The sequence below is a fragment of the Balaenoptera ricei genome, chromosome X (assembly GCF_028023285.1).
Source record: "Balaenoptera ricei isolate mBalRic1 chromosome X, mBalRic1.hap2, whole genome shotgun sequence".
NCBI classification, from domain to species: domain Eukaryota; kingdom Metazoa; phylum Chordata; class Mammalia; order Artiodactyla; family Balaenopteridae; genus Balaenoptera; species Balaenoptera ricei.
Genome location: NC_082660.1, coordinates 130,320,080 through 130,327,612, shown reverse-complemented (window position 1 = coordinate 130,327,612; position 7,533 = coordinate 130,320,080).

Here is a 7,533-nt window from a genome sequence, read left to right as displayed (position 1 = left end):
GCGGAAGCTCGGTAGAGGTGTGGGGTCAACAAGGAAAAAGGATAAGGTAAAAATACCACTAGAAAGTCTGTTTTGTTCATTGATGCATCACCAGCGACTCCAGCAGTGTTTGGCACATATGTAGACATTAAATAAATATGTGTTGAATGAATGACAGGGGATAAATGGTAGAGAACTTTCCAGAAGATGTAGAAGGGGTTGGAGTCAAGGGAGCAAATGGTAAGGTGGTTGCTAACCCGAGAAGTTACAAGTCTTCCTCTGTAGTGAGTCCAGAGGTGCCATCCCATTTAAGCCTAGGGTCTTTCCCTAGAAGCATTGGACCTTTTTTGTTATCCCATCATTGCATAGTTTCATGTAGCTCAAAACTCTGAGTAATATTATCACCATAGATTTCTTTTGGTAATACAAAGAAACATCATCATTTAGAGAAAGTTTATGAATTGATGTATTTCAAATATTAATAACTATCTTTAACATTCTACTTGTGTAACAGTTCCTATTTATGAAGCTGCTGTGATTTTGTAATTTTGTGAAGAACTTTATGACAATTCGATTTGGCGACTGACAGATGGGTTTGCCCCAGAATATACTGATTTCCTCATCCCTGGACGGGTGTTCATGCAGAGGCTAGTGGACCCCTTCCTTGGGATAAAGTAGTTGGAATCCAGGCATCACGTAAGAGTTGAAGTAGATAATTTCTAAAGGTCCATATTGTAACTCAGAGCTTCTGAGATTCTGCTACTGTATGTTCAAGTAATACCATTTCCCATTTTAAAAGCAATTGTGTTTCCAGTGTTGTCATCTCATATTTTAGGCTGTTGGCACTAAAGCTTTTGATATTAGAGAACAAATTTAAGTCTTTGACAACCATGTCATATGCAAAGGCATTATGAAAAATAATCTAAGTAGTTTTTCCTAAGAATGTCTATGTGGGGGAGGGAGGAGGGGAAGGAGGGGGGGTGGAAAGGAGTGGAGGAGGGGAGGGAGAGAAAAAGATTGATTGACGGAATGAAAATGAACTACTGAATTTCATTTGCTTTCTACTAACGAGTTAGGAGGCCATCTCTCCATCCGTACCCAGAAGAACCAGACTGATTAGGGATTTGTTTTTGTTTGTTTGTTTACAAAGAAAGAGTTATTGTCATCTATGTATTTTCTTCCAGTGGAGCATAAAACTGTGGCTGTTTTCTTGAGGTCCCTGAGAGATTTATTGTTTCAGGAGCCTGCTTTGTCATTTCCACTGGATAGTTTTACCAATGCAAACTGACTGGCCTTCCAGAAAAGCCTGTTGTCTGCTGAAGGCCAGGTGTCTAATGATGAAAACAGTATGAGGCTGGCATGGCAGAAAAGATAAAGTGCACACATGACAGGAAAGGTGGTGAAAAGGGCTATACTATAGAGGCCCTCCCTCCCCCAGATCTGGCAGTCTCCATCTCGCCCTAGTTCAGAATGCAATCTTTTTCAAAAGCCAACATCTTGGCCCCTGGATAAAATATAGAGGAAGGCCTTGATGGAAAATCAGGAATCTTGTGATGTGATCTGTGTTTCAGATACGGAGTTAGTGTGATGGGGCTTCACCAACCCAGTGCTCTCCTTAGCATTGGCATTGTCTTCCTCTTAGATCCTTCAAAACTGCTTGATAAGTCCACACTCTATAATGACTGAACTCCTAACACCTTTTCCTCTTTGGTGATCTGAGACTTTGTGACTCTTGCTACAGCACGCAGTCACGTAGGGTAAGTACTGTTTATTGAGTGCCTATATACAGCACGCACTCTACAGACTGTGCTCATACTAATTGGGCAAAGCTGATATCATTGTTGCCATTTTACAGATGAGTAAACTGATGCTTACGTTAACTGACTTGCCCAAGGCCACATAGATGTTAAGTAGAAGATCTAAGATTTTAGTCCTAGTCTGTTTGGCTCCAAAGCCAGTCTTTTTACTACATCATTTGTTCATGAATTAACTAATGATGGTCCTAACTAATGTGTTTTTAAATTTAAACCACCATGCTTTATTTTTTTTTCATTGGTTAAATTGACTAAAAAATTGTCCAACATGGTATAAGTCTACCAAATATGAGATTATACACACACACACACACACACACACACACACACATATTTAGTTGAAAGATATAGTTTCACAGTAAAGATGGTTTTTCAAACTCTCTTTTTGCCACTGGTTATTAAGTTTTAAGCTTGTGATAAGATGTAATTAACGTTAGTTTTGGCTGGCTGGTCCCAGGTTGTCAGGCTCTCAGCAGCTCAGAACTCCTGAAGTTGAGCTCCTGCACATTTTTTCCTCTCCCTGTCACTCTGTCTGCTCCAGGGCCACCTCTTATGGGTTCCAGGTTGGACGTTGAACAAGTCCGGGCAGGCCCATTCACATCACAGTCTATGTGAATGGCACCTGCCCTCCTGTCTTCTCCACTTCTATCTCCAAACACACTTGTTTAGGGTGTGTGTGTATACATGTGTGCATGCACATGTTTGTGCAAGACAAGAGGATCATCTGACAGGGAATTTAATTAAGGGACAAGTGGTAAAGTTACAGCATTAATTAAGAATTGTACTGTCAAATAATGCAGGAAGAATGGCGCCTGAAAGTTTAACCTCTGACACTAAATCTACCTCGGAACTAGAAAACACCGAAGTGGTGAAACAAATTATGAATTCTCTTGGATATTCTGTTCCTGAAAACTCAGACACAGATACATCCAGTCAGGTCAGCAGCTTGTTTCTGGTGATGTGTAACATGTTTTGAAATTTTAACTGTGCCAGAAGAGAGGGAAGGATAATAAAAAGCTGACAAAAGTGTTCCCCTTGACCTAAATTGCAAAAAGATTCCCAGTAATAAATGGCTTCCTGATCTGAAGAGCTGCAAGCCTTCCTTCTGGGAAGCATTTTAGATTAGGTCAATAGGACAGAATCTAGAAGTTGATCAACCATACAGCCAACTAGTTGCCACCACTGGAGTCTTTGCAGGGAAGTAATTGGAGGCCCTAAAGGTATACTGATGCCTGTCCCAAACAGGGAGGGTGATGGTAGTGGTAAAGGCCAAGAGGAGGGAGCTGGGTGCAGAGCAAATAGCATGACTAGAAATTTCAGATAAAGTAAAGGAAGGAAATTATGCTGTGTTTGGATGAGGCAGGTTTTCTCCATGTGGCAGATTTTGAATGTCTTCCTTTAAGAGCCTGTATTAGTTTGTTAGGGCTGCCGTAACAAAGTACCCCAAACACTCAGCCCTTATAGAGTTCTTAGGTGCAAAGATGTATTTCAAATATGAAAGAGATGGAAGAAAAGAAACATTATATCTACACTTAAAATCATATTTAGATATTATTTTTGGCAAGTCACCTATAGTCAGCATATGAGGGCAGGCCGACTCCTAACATTTGCAGATCCTGGGACAGTAGTACAAATGGAGGCTCACATATCATTTTATCTCAATATTTAAGTTATAAATCATACTTACAGGTGATTACATGAAATATGTTCTATCCTTCTGCCTTGGCAAATCTACCTTCGTAATAATCTTGAAGGGATGATCCAATTTAGAATTCTTAGACTGCTCAGAGCTCTGTGCCTGAAGGTGATGGTGCATTTCTCTTCCCAGCCCAGCTTAGCGCTAGGTGTCAGGAGGGATCTCCTGCAGAAGCATGTGGACACCCCAGGCCATATATTCCAGCCCTCTTTAAATGGCCGTGCCGTGGCAATCCCTCAGATCCAGGGGTGCACACTCCTGGGTGTAGTTGGCCCTAGGAGGACAGATGTCACGGAGACTCCTGAGCAGGCCTTGGAAGCACGCTGAGGTCATTTGGGAAGTGAATTCTTGGGTCCCGGGTGCCCACACTGGTAACCAAAAGGGCTGAGCATGGGCTGCAGGTAGGCGCATCCTCCAGCTCTGTGGACTCTTCTCCCATTGGGAAGGGGTGCAGCCAGAGGAAAGCGGCAACAGAATTTGTTGTGTAAACCAGGTTGGTGTAATTGCCCTGTGAAAAACAGACCAGGGTTCTGCTACTATTCAACTGTAAGACCTGGGGCTGCCATCTTTGGGCCCTCTAAGATGCTTTAAGGACAGTCCAGTTAAGGGGCATGCGATGCCCAAACTAGGTAGGGAGCAGGGACATTTGCATCACTCCCTGCTGAGGAGAGCAAACAAGGTCCAGCAAGAAGAGATGAGTCGTGAAAGGGTCTGCTAGCAGTAAGCCACCCTGAGAGAGGCCTGGGCCTGGCTCCTGCTGAGACCTGGGCGGGGAGCAGGAGGAGCCCAGCTTGTCTCCAGGGTTTCCTTCAATGAGACTAGAGCAGTCCTTGACCTCAGCCAGAGAGACCCATTGGAACGCCTCCTCCCAGGTGGTGTTGTGTTGTCATAACAGAAGGGTGGGGCCCGAATGAAGCTGGAAAGTGCCCTAAAGAGCAGGAATTTGGCAGGGGCTCCAGGGGAGTGGAGGGGAGGTGATGACTTCTCCAGCCCTTATCACAGCCTGGAGACAGTGGCCCAGCCGTTCGGCCAGTCCCTTGGCTCTCACTCCATACTGGAAAAGTAACCTTCGGAAACGTGGGTTTCCCAGCTACCTCGTTCCTAGTGTGCGGTGCAGGCCAGTCACAGAGCAGAGAGCTATTTCCTCCACACAACAGGGATCTGTCGGTTTCTGCTTTGTCAGTTAACTTCGTTGGCCTCAATCATGTCCTCAAGAGGATGATTGACTTTGAGAAAATGAAGTGCCCGAGTGAGCTAAGCTGAGGTGCTGACCCTGTGAAGTTCAGTCTCTGGCTTTTCCCTCTCTCCCTCCTCTTTCTCTTGCCTCCTCTCATCTCTTTCTTTATCTTGTTCTCTTCTCTCCTACCTCACCCTTCTCTCCCCCCTCCCTCTCTCCCCGCCCCCCTCACTTTCCTCTCAATCTCTCTTTTCCCTTTCCCCCTTCCCTCTTCTCTTGCTCTCTAACTCCCTTTAGAAATCATTGCTAATGTCAATGGATCGCCTACATTTTAAAATGTTTCAGTCTGTAGTTTATATATTTCACCAGAAGCCAATTTTCTTTTCAACCAGAGAATTTCATGTAGTGAAACAGAAAAGAAGCATTAGATCAAATCCCTCACCCTTCTATCCACCCTGCACTCACACCCATCCCAAGCTTCAAGGGACACACTCACAGTGATATCTTAGACCAAAAATTCTGCTTCTATCTTTATTCTGTTTGTTTCTCTCAGTTCTGGATGAGGCCTCATGGGGGAGCTGCTATCTCACTGTAGATAAGAGTAGACTGTTGTTTCCAACAAACACTGACCTTTACAGATTGGAATGAAGCATGATTTTTGCTACAGAGAAAAAGTTCTCGATTGTTATTTTCCTGCAGGTGTCTTTATTTTGTTCCCCACAAGAGCCCACAAACACATTCTAATCAAGTTTAGAGCTCCATCTTGCCTTAGTAAAATGAAAGATAAGACATTGTGGAAACATTTTACTTGTTGAACATTCAAATCAAAGACAATTTCAAGTATTTCTTTTCATACGCAGAGGGGTTTTGCACATAACATCCTCAGAGAAAGAGTTCATTATATGTTAACTGTGTTATTATAGCTGTATCAGATATGCAAATCTTAAAAAATATCCAGGATCAGAAAATGAAAATGAGCTTTGTGAGTGTAACAATTAAATTAATTTGCAAATACAAATCCTGTCAATTTCTTTTTTTTAAATAAAGTTCCAGGATAAAGTAAATAGAGGGTTATTGCTGAAAAAGCTGATTTATCTGACATTCAATCAATTGGAAAGTCTTACAAATCCACACTTTGGTGCAGCTCCAGGATGTGAGGATTGATGTTCCTATTGATGACCCAGAGGTACTGAAGATCCTCAGTGTCTCCTGAATCATCAGACAAGAAACAGTTTTGCCTAGCAGAGCTTTAGTGCTAAGCAGATTTTTTTTCTGGGTCTATATTTTTTTTAAAAAATTGATTAACCAGAACATTTGACAAGATTGCAGATTATGTAGTTCATGCTCCTCACTTTGCAGTCCAGGAAACTGAAGTCCAGGCACAGAAAAGGGGCTTCCCAGGGTTACCCAGGTGTGGTCCTTTTCTACCTGTGCTCCACTGAGTCCTAGTGAGTCTTGGACATACTTTTGGGTCAGCAGTGAGAGAGGGGTATTGAATGGCCATCCCCTGGGCCCATTCTCCTGTTTTGCCCAGAGCATCTTTGCTTTTATCTGTGTGATAGACATAATATTTTGCCAATGTAATTGAAGCCAATGTACTTCCTTCCTTGCTAAGCTGTAATTCCTAGTCCTCCCAAGGCTTGTGAATCAAAAGCCATTCCTGGCCAACACAGATCATGGGGTCTCTTCTATAATGTGTATAGGTTATTCTTCCACCATTAAGGCTCAGTTATTGGCCTTAGTGGCCCAGAGAAAGGAGTTGACTATGACATGAGGGAAGTCTCTACCACAAAAGAAAAGAAAGGGAAAGAAACCAACCCCCTCTGTCTAAGTAGATCCTGGGAAGAGAAAGAAGGCTGATGGAGAGGAAGGTACTTTGAAACACATGAGTCCTGACCACTCTCTATAGGCTCAGGTCCTGGAAGTGGGAGGCTATTACACAGGGAAATCTAAAAGCAAAAAACTTCTTCCTCACTCCCTGTTTAGAACCTTGGGGTACTGGGAAAGTGATATGATAGCCCAGCAGTGATGGAGGAAGGTGGATAGATACAAGAATTTGGCTCTCCATGGCCTGGGCATGGTATGTAGCAGATCCAGAAATTTACAGGTGTCCCACACATGAGAAGATCAATACAAGTCTGGGGTCAGGTCAGAGAGGTGATTGTAGGTAAGAACTTTAAGACTGTGACCAGTGGGCTCCAGGGGTGAATAGTATATAAACCCAAAAGGCCAGACAGGACCAGTTACATCTTAGTGGTCACTAGTTCAAGGACCCCACCAGCGCAGCCATTCCCCTGAATGGCTGACCAAAAAAGAATCAGAAGATCCCAGGGGATCTGAGGTCCCACTGCTCTCCTTCCACTGTGACATGACATAAGCCACCCCTTCTCAACAGGAAGAGGATCAAAGGGACAAGGAAGCAATATGAAAGAAGAAACATTTACCTGAAGGAGATTGTCATCCAAAAAAGACTGCTTAAACCAGCCCTGGTTCAGGGGTTGAAAAAAGTTCCAGGGCTTGCAGGCCCTCACTGTTACTTCTTTTTAAAAAATTTTTTTGGAGTATACTTCTTTTTAAAATTTTTATTGGGGTATAGTTGGTTTACAGTATTGTGTTAGCTTCTGCTGTACAGCAAAGTGAATCAGTTATACATATACATATATCCACTTTTTTTAGGTTCTTTTGAGTGAAGTAAGTTAGACACAGAAAGACAAATATCAAATGATATCGCTTATATGTGGAATCTACAAAAGGGGTATAAATGAACTTAGTTACTATTACTTCTTCCTTTGCTCTGTCTCAAAACTGTTCAGGGTTAGGTCACTCAGAGCTACCCAGACACAGGAGGCAGCGTGGTGAGGTGCAAA